This window comes from Gavia stellata, chromosome 4 (assembly GCF_030936135.1).
Source record: "Gavia stellata isolate bGavSte3 chromosome 4, bGavSte3.hap2, whole genome shotgun sequence".
In the NCBI taxonomy this organism is placed as follows: Eukaryota; Metazoa; Chordata; class Aves; order Gaviiformes; family Gaviidae; genus Gavia; species Gavia stellata.
This window is the reverse complement of record NC_082597.1, coordinates 7,980,757-7,990,736: the sequence shown is the minus strand read 5'-3', so window position 1 is coordinate 7,990,736 and position 9,980 is coordinate 7,980,757.

Below are 9,980 nucleotides of genomic sequence, written 5' to 3'. Positions count from 1 at the left end.
CAAACAGTGAAGGGTGAAAGTCACTGTAACTTTAGCTCCTCTGTTTTGCGTAGGAGCAGCCTGGCCTGTGGCAACACTTCTGTCTCCTCCAGCCTCATGCTATGGCACATGGCAGCTTCTGCCTCCCTAGATCTGCCAAGCTTTTTTCACCTTTAGGTCCTCCCAGATTATTTTTTTGCCTTTCCCCGCTGTAAGCTCCATTGCTCCAGTACCTGTTTTGGGAGGGCTGTAACTGCAACTGGCTTTTCACCTAGGTTAGATAATCTGAGCTGTGCGCCGTGGCTCTTCCTTCCAGAAAATAGCCCATCAGTTTAAGGGTGTTGTTTAAACCCAGGCTGGAGGGGTTGGATTTAGAAATCATGCCCTGCTTTACCTCAGGCTTGAATGCAATCGCTTTGCAATGAGGAAGGAGGAAAAGTCCTCCTACGCTTTTTCGTAGTTCTCCTAAAAGGAAATTATTTCACGTCTGACAGTGAAAGGATCCAAGAAGGTCTCAGTAGAGAGGCCTGGGGGGATGTGCCCACACTTGCGTACGGGCATAAATGGAGAAGCTTTAGGAATACTCTGTAGTGGACTTTATGGCAAACGAATCTGGATTCTTGTGTCTGAGTGCCAGCTGCCCCTCTCAGTTAACTGTAGTGTAGACATAACCTTAGATCTTGCTTCATTTCCTGCTCCAGTTTGACATTATGTCTCAATTAGAGACAGTACAAAACAAAGGAGGAAAGGCAACTCACACACAGTATTCACAAGAATAATGCAGTTACTGTGAGGTGACACCTAGACCGAAGATCTCCCAGTTTATAAAAATCAAAACAAACCAACAAGCTGGCAGGGAGGGGTATAACAGACAAGGAAAGCAGCTGAACACTTTATGTTGGTAAAACAATTTTGGCTAGGTTTGAAATTAATGCCGTACTTCTAAAAGATGTCTACAAGTTCACTAATGATGACATAACCTTCCATGATTGATTTGGTGCCCATCTTCCAGTACTCCTGGTTCTGTGCTCTCTTGCCTCCAAATCAAAGCATCCTTTAATGTAAATCCCCTCTGATCAAGACAGTTGTCTTGTCCTGTGGAAGAGAAGTGGCAATCTACAAAGTACAACATCTCCCAAAAGAGTTGCTGTATGTATGCAAATAGGTGTATATGTCGGCTCTGTTTTTCTGAGGGCATTCACTAATAACTCCCTGAAGAAGGAAAGGGGGAAGAAAATACTCGGTGTCATCCATCTCCTCAAGATTTCTCTTTTTGCAGAGATTAGAAAATCTTCTGATGTATAAGAAGTTGTGGAACCTTCTTTTTCTTTCACTGACAAATCATGAGGAGATCTAGTCCGGCTTGCTTTCTGATTTCCAGGATGACAAATCTGTTTGACTCCTCTTTGCCTTGGGCTCAGGGCAACATTTTCTGAGGGACATGAATTGTTGAAATGGTTGGGTCAGGTTTTGTCTGGACTCTATTCAAAGCTTCTCTGTTCTTCAGAACACATTCCCAAGGGTGTATCTGTGCTGGCAATTTGTTACGGTCCCTCCCTGCTTCGTTACGGATCTCTGGTCCCTCGACTGTCTGCATTCACACACGCTACTTGGTTGTAGGGTGGATATCTGGAGCATCCCTTACTGGACAAAATCATGGTGCACATGAAAGCTCACATTGTGAGCTCTGCTCCTTGGACCACACAATGGAAACAGTTCCTGTGTGCCGCAGGAGGGTTTCTCCAAGTCTGCCTTGCTCTGAGGAGCCCTTAGATTGTGGAAGCTGCTTAGCAGTGTGTTATGAAGGCAGACAATTCCTTCCCTATGCCAGTCCCTCATCCATGCAATGATCCTTTTGATGACATCAGTGCATAAGATATTTTTAACATGTGAAATGGCTGCTTTTCCACGCTGTATGTCAAACTATCTATTTATTATATACAGCATTACTCTACTTGTTAGAGTCAATTAGATCACTGCTATAAATCCTTAGCTTGACTATTTGTTTTTTGCTGCTCCTGTTTTGCTATTCAGGGCAATGCTGCTGCTTTGGTACCACGATGGCTGCATATTTCTGTCTCACGTGATTAATAAATGTTATATTTGCTGTCAGGGCTCTAGCCAGGCCATTAAGCTCTCCCAAAATCACTTGCAGAGTCTTGAGAGCTCACTGCAACTCAGCTTGGGTCTGGAAGCAATAGTGTTACCCGTGTTTTTCCTAGATCCAGGTTTCCGCAGACCTCTGGAACAACCCCACTGAGTTAACCGCAAAGCTACTTTGAAGTAATTCACTTCACAACATTCCATATGAAATCAAGACTGAAAAGGGAAATCTAGAAGTTACTCAAAATCTTGGATCCTTCATAGGAGCCTTGTAACTAATAGAAATACAAGCTTAAAACATACACGAGGTGTTTCATTCCAATTTCTTGATGATTAAGTGATTGCTCGGCTTTATGTGCCGCAAACCAACTGTCAACTTACAGGAAGATTATTGAAGGCAGCTCAGAAATACGTCGTTTCACTCAAACAACCCAGATGTCATCTATTTGCCCAAGTGGTAAAGCTGATCAGAATGATTTTGGTTGCGCTCAGTTGTTGTATTCAGTTTACGTCTAGCTGTTTTCAGGTTGTATTCAATACTTTATGGGTATCCAGTTTCACTTTTCTATTTGATATTAAAATAGGGGAAACCCCCAGTTCAGCCAGCGTTTGCTTTCACTTGCACACAGGAGGCAGAACTGACGCCTTACAGCTGACCAAGATTGCAGAAGAACTCATTTCAAGTAACGCAGGGCACAGATCATTCTTGGAAACCTTTTTCAGATAGGTACATGGTTCCTTTTATTCATCTTCAAAATACTATAACAAAAAAGACAAAATTGCCTTTATACCATGACTAATTGCGTCCACTTCTGGCAAAGGGAGCTCCACATCTAGTCTCACTCTTTTCTTCATTTATTAAAGCAGTCCTTAACTTTTTGGAAGGAATTAACCCATCCTCATTCTCTGCCCCCACATTTACTTAGTTTGTTTACAGGTATCTCCAACTTGTCACATCCACAGGTCACCTCCATATGCGTGACGACTTGTTCTAAGCAGCCCTAGTAGCACCTCTGCTAAGGTTTGCAAATTGCACTTCCCTACAATTCTTGCATTGGGGATGTGCCCATCCCCTCCATTTAATTAATTAAAGCCACTCATACTAGGCTTGCTACTTCTTATTTACCTTCCAGAACTGGCTAAACAGTAGCGCACAATCTCCAGGAGGTCACAGACTGAGAAACACTCAGCCAGAGGGAAAATCAAGGAAGAAGTTGGGGAGTAGTTCTCCACCATGGGTGTCCAAAAGCCACTGGCAAAGACAAGAAAAGCTCACAGGTGAGGCAATGGCAGAAAAAAGTTTCCGGCATTTCTAACAAACGAAAGTCTTCAAAAGGGTATGACATCCATGCATCGTTAAGGGTAAAAGAAGCGGGTGGCATTTTAATCTGGTTTGGTTTACTTTTTAAAGTATTGCTTGATCAGTTCTCGTGGAAGTCAACCCGATAGTTCCTGTCTGCCAGGACAGACCTCTGTAATGCACTGTAAAAATGCTTAGGAAAGTAGTGGCTCCATATGGATGGTACTGGTTAATGAGGCTAGTGTGGCTTTTAGAAACAAGCATGAAATAACTGTTTGGATGATAATTATCCTCTGGTTTTGATAAAGGAATATTTAGGTGAGTTGTTTAGGTTGTCTAAAGGACACATAGGTCAATTCCTATCCCAGCAGCTTTATTATCTGTAAAATTGAGGTGGTATAAAAACTCATTATTGCTTCTAAAAAACTTTACATTTAAGAACAGCTAATTATTGCCAAACTGGCTGGTACGGCAGATATCTGAGGAAAATTTTGTTGTTTCGGGAAACAGTATTGCTAACTCAGCTTATGGCACTGTGTCATCAAAGCCCCTAATGAATCAGTCCCAAGGTGTCACTAGGGAGACCATGCTCTTTTGACAGCAGTGGCCATCTGTGACTGTTACAGAATTCAAAACACCTTGCAGGAAGATGATCATGGTTTTTTTTGTTGTTGTTGATATTTCTGTAGATGTTCTTTCTAGCACTTCAGCAGTACGGGGCAAACCACGTTAAGCAGGCAACATACTCTCAGCATCAGTCTGCACTACAGATATCCAAGCAGCAAATTCTTTCCAGGAAAGGTGCAGTAACAGGATTAATCCCTGCAAATGCAGACTGGTTTGTCAAATTCCATGCACTGAGTTTTAGATCCATACATTTGTCTCTTTCCTAACCTTCCCCACAGCAGGGTCTATACTTCACAACCCTCATTTTTGAGACATTTTAGCTGTATTCAAATTATATGTGAATAAACATAACAGAGACCCTCTCAAATGCCAAATAGATCTCGCTGGATGGTAGAAAAGCTCATAAAAACATATATTTTTCTTTTATGTGTACAGAAGATAAATTGTTGAGTGTAAAGTATTGTACTTCTAATTGTGAGTTCATTAGCTTCTATTCAACCCAAGCAAGAAATCTCTCCAAGTTGGTACTAAATGATTATACTTCCATGTTGTTAGTTTGATCCCTGCAGGTTGTGTCCTGAAATGCAGCATGTGTGAGAAAATACCCATTCAGGTGCATGGCTGCCTCAGCAGAGAGGTCAAGGATTGAATGGACGATGGAGTCTTCAGTATCTACACATCTCTGATGGTAAATACGGGGCGGGGGGTGGGGGGGGGCACATTAATGAAAATGCTGCTGCATAGTCTTACTGCTGAATACAAGCATCATTTTCAGATGTCAGTCTCCAGCCTGACACAGATATTAAATTCACATAATCTCTTTAAAAAGTGCATGTGTGAGTAGATTTTGAACCACATTGTACTTTGCAATGAAATTTCATTTTTTAGAACTGAAAAGCAGGCAGGTGGTTATGAATGTGTCTTAAGCTATTTCTCCAGCCTGAAATGTAAGTACTGTTTGAAAACATTTAGGGAAATAGAACATCTTAGTAGGAGCCGCAGCAACTTTTCATGAATTTATTTTAGCTTGCATCAGTATTCTGAGCTACAAGGATTATAATTTAGTAGAGAGACTCTCATTGGGAGAGGGGATTGAAGGCGTCGAGGCAGCAGCCCTGTGAGTTGACAGGGATGCTAATATAGCCACAGCAGAAGTTTAGAGAGCAGATCAGAGCAGCTGGGTGGGCTGATAGAGAGGATCAGGGCAGCCCAGAGGAGCAGTAAGAGGATCCAAATAAGTGGATTAGCAGCATACCAAAGCACACATTACTTTTAGTTTTCAAACTCCCATTGATTTTAGTGCAAGTGCATTTACTAATGTGTGGCAGGAGAAACGGAAGAGGATCAAGGCAGAATCAAGACACAGAGAGCAGCTCCCTGTGGCAAGCTGGAAACCGCGAGAAGGCTGGGCTGGGGAGACACAGCATAATGTTCCCACATCAGTCTCAGTCAGGACTTAAAGGAGGATGGCTGTTGTCTGGGCTGCTTCATCCCGCAGCCTCAAGGAGCTGTCTAACGTTGCTAAATGCTATTGTTCCTGCAGCTGATTCTGCATTCATTTTCTGTCCGTAGCTCCAGTGATTGACTCTTTCCATGGCTGCACTTTTACATCTGCCTTCAGCTGCTGTGACTGAAGCAAACTGACACAAAAATGTAGGTATGATTAGTAGCATAACCCTCTCTGAACTTTTCCTAGCAGGGGACTCACTGGGCTGCTGGACCCTGAGCTGAGCTTGCTGCAATTTGTGCCTGTAGTGTTCATCAGAAATGGGACTGCTTACCCTAGCTGTGCTTGGGCTACCATGATTAACGTTGACTCCTGAACTACCCAAACCTCAAACATGCCCTTTCCTAGAACGCCAGCCTGGCATTCATACACTTCATCTCTTCAGACAGAGGTGGTAGTGATGCGAAGACACATCCAAAGATTTCTAAGCACTATTACTCTTTGTATAGCACAAACCCCAAAGTTCTAGGCAAAATAACGAGCCCTACTCACATTGCCCTCAGTTCCCTTGAAGCATCTTCGGTTGTAAGTGGGAGGCAGGGCAGAATTTGTGCAACTTATGATTTCCCCATGTTGCAGAGAAGCACAGGACATGCATGTATGTGGGCAGACTTTTTTTACTCTTCCACATTAGCTTTCGTAAAAGCATTGTTGAGACCTTTTCTTCTTTATCCTACAAACACATCTGTTGCTTAGACACCTCAGTCTCCCCACCCACTCCTCCCAGAATTCAAATCCGAAAACTGATTTGTCCTAGGGAAGAGTTAATACCTTAATATACAATTATCCTGCAAGCGTTTGATCAGAGTGGATGACCATCAAACTTTGACTCTTAGACTATACTGCCCTTTCTTGCAATCTTAGTCCAGGCTACACACAAAATGACAGAGGGGAGAAAAAGTCCATCCTCACAGTCAAAATGGGTTTGCGTTCTGATACAGAAATATACAAAGGGTTTGTAACCGCACACACAAAGAACACTTTGTACATAGATTTGGTTATATTCTTTATTGTTGAAACAGTTCTGGAATGTTTTGGTCTCCCTGAGCTGGCAAACAGATGAAAACATTGGTCAGTCCTGTATTTTTTTTCTTCTAAATTTATATGAGGAAGATTAACAAGCAGCAGAATGGACAAGAAGTCATTTCAAAATCGTGTTCCAAAGTAAAAAGAGAGTAAGGATAGAAACATAAGATGTCAAGTACCGTGACTAAAATGATACAGGAAGAACTTAAAGTGGAATCAGAAAACAAGTTAGTTAAACCGCACTCCTATGCTTCGGATTTCTTCAGGACATCCAGAAACCTACCTTTGTGATGACCCGGTCCTCAGATATGCCAACATGAAAGCCCCCTGAAAGAGAAGGTTTGTAGTAAGGCAGCACTACGTCAATGTGACCTATTGTCAAGTTGGGAGCTGAGATGAATTACTGCCTGTGTATCTTGTATGACCACAAAACATCATTGGAAACCTGCAAGGGAAAAACGCTGCCACAGCTTATAAAATCCTCAATGACATTCATTACACATAACTAACCAAAATAGCTAACCTATTAACCCATCACCTGTGCAGCTCCTGATATCTAATTTACCTCTTCACCCTTCTCCTGCTTCCTAAGACCGCACTGAACTTCTTCAGGCTCTAAGATGAGTAGTAATCATGGTGCTACTAATATGACAGTCGGCAGCCTCTTCCTACTGCATCCGGTCTCACATGGATTCCTTGACATTAGACTTAAAGGCTTAGATCAAATCATTGAGTTTGTAAGACTTTTTCCAATATAATTTTTCCAACTGAAAAGCTGAAGGAGCTCTTAGTACACCCATGTAATTCTCCTCAGCTCCAGGATTCTTCAGTCTTCTTTGTCCTACACCATCCTACTTTCTGAATAATAACCAAAATATTGTAATTAACTGGACACACCTGTGAGCCTGGAAGCAAAGAAAAAGTCTGGGATATCCTGATCTGAAGAGCACTGCTGCTGTTAATACTGAAGTATTACTGGATGAATTATATTTAATTGGTTAGCTTATGATGTACCATCTGAAATGAAAAAAAAGCGCATTTTTACACACCAGAAAATTGTTGGGAAAATTAATAACAGAAGGGGGGGGATATTTTGAAAGTGACTTGCAGCATAACAAAAATGGTAACTAGGAAATAAGGAGGGATAATCATACTGACTTTGAATATGTTGCAAGATAAAGCCCTTATTTAGTTGGCTAATTTCATGACACTTTGAAAAACACATTACTCGGTTAATGGTTTGACTGAGGAAATACTTTGTGACTATTCATAAATGTATGTAAAATGCTCTGAATTTTCCATGTTTTCACCAGAAAAAAGGAAGGAACTATGGTTTTTAATGTGTAATCATAACAATCCGGTACTGCGACATTAACTAAAATAAAAGATGAAATAAAAAGCTAACTGCTCCTCGGAGCCAGCACACTTTATCCTAAGTCACTTGGCTGCCACAGCGATGCAGCCGGCGACTATCTAGGGTGACACAAGGCAGCCATTCTAATGGAATAAAGACGACTTTCATCTCCGGGTTTCTCTAGCTGGAATAATGCGATGGTGGCCCGTGACAAATGAGCAGATGGTCCAAGTCCAATTGTAGGATACCCACCCCAAAACACCCCACAACAGGCTCACAACTTACTGTACACGGGAGACTTTGAGTTCTTGAAGTAGTTTTTTCCAAGTCATGGCTGAGAAACATTAGCAGTACAGGACGGAAAGCTTGGTTTTCAACTACCGGATCCTCCTGCATGTTGTGTGGATAACTAGAAGACTTTGACCTAAAGTCACCTTGTCCTAGTTTCTAATTCACTTTTATGCAGATAAGATGACAGGATATCCAAACTGGCTAATACTTTCATAAATGAAAATCGCAAGATTTACTCATCTGAGTAACCGTAATTAAGTTTGCTTGCAAGATCAGGCTTATTCTGCACATAGAAAAGAGTGAATCTCTTTAATTCACAAGAAACAAAATGAGAAATACTAATAAAAAGGGGATGTGCTAACTCTCATAAAATGTTACTTGAAACTGCAGTGTGCAGCACTCAGACTGAAATGCAATTTCGAATCACGAGTGTCCCTTTAAGCAAAAGAAATCCAACACAGAGAAAGAAGAACTAAAAGGAGAAACACAGCAGTTGATAAAACACCACCATCACTTTTTCATAAATTATACCCCGAAATGTTTCACAAAGTTGAGTAACAGAGAAAAACAGAAAAGACCTTTTTATTTTTGTAGCACATTCCTTTGGCAAATGCAGGATAAAGCCTATCATGTGAGTTGAACAGTAAATGAAGGCCTTATGCTTTATAAAAATTCTCTTACTGTCCTAGGAAGGATGAGAGTCAAACACAACAGTTTCAGCAGTGCTCTAACTCTTGTAAATAAAGTTAACAGACAGGAATCAGCAGGCTGTTTGGGGAGAAGAAAAAAAAAGATACTCTTTTTGTACACAAAATTTAGGCACACTGCTGCTGCATTTCAGACCTGACTTCACTGCGCTGTACCAGAGATTAATTGGACCCACACAATTTAGCAAACGGTGTATGACATCCATCTACCTTTGCTGCTTCAGCATCCTCCCAAAAATATATAACGTAGGATTTTAAATAGTACGTTAGCCCAGTTTCCTTTCACAAAGTCTTACAGTGAAGTTTAGGAAAATTCCAAAAGTAGCATATTGATTGCCTCTGGGATTTTCCACTTAGCAATTTAATAGAAAATTACACCCTTACCCAATCTGTGAGGTTTCTGTAACCTCCCTCATGAATTGAATTTTCCAGAGTCTAATAAATTTTACCATTAGGCATATATTCTGATATTGCACCATTAAGCCTATTTCCTGATTTTGCTTTTTTGGAACCGGGTATACTGTCTGCACAATGTTTGGACAGCACCTTGCACGAGAGGATTCAGGTCTGACTTTGTCTACGCTCACAGTTAGGATACAAACCGCTATTGTTAATAGTCAATTTGAGTTCCTCTTACTAATTTTATTTCATTATTCCAAGCGATAGGGTCAGTCAGTATAACTGGAGCCAATGGGATTCTCCTGGGTACTCTGACAAGACCATGGGAAGATCGGCGTTTGCATCTGTTCAAGCAGGCGTATGCAAGTATCACATACTCTTCTCCTTGTCATAACACAGCCTGACTACACTTAAAACACAAGATGATGATCAGGAGCTGTGTTTTCAGTTATCGGTAGTCGTAACTGTAAAAGCCTGGGTCCTTCCTCTGCAGGCAACAGGCAAAAGCACCCTTGACTGTAAAAAAGGGTACGCAAACTAATTGAGGCAAAAGCACTCTTGACTGTAAGAAAAACGCTACACCAGAAACGAATTTAGCACAGTGAGTGAACTGGAAGTATGGCTGAAGGCGTCAAGTGGTGAATAAATCAAAGCACTAATTTCAGCTGTATTTGGGCCATCCGTACG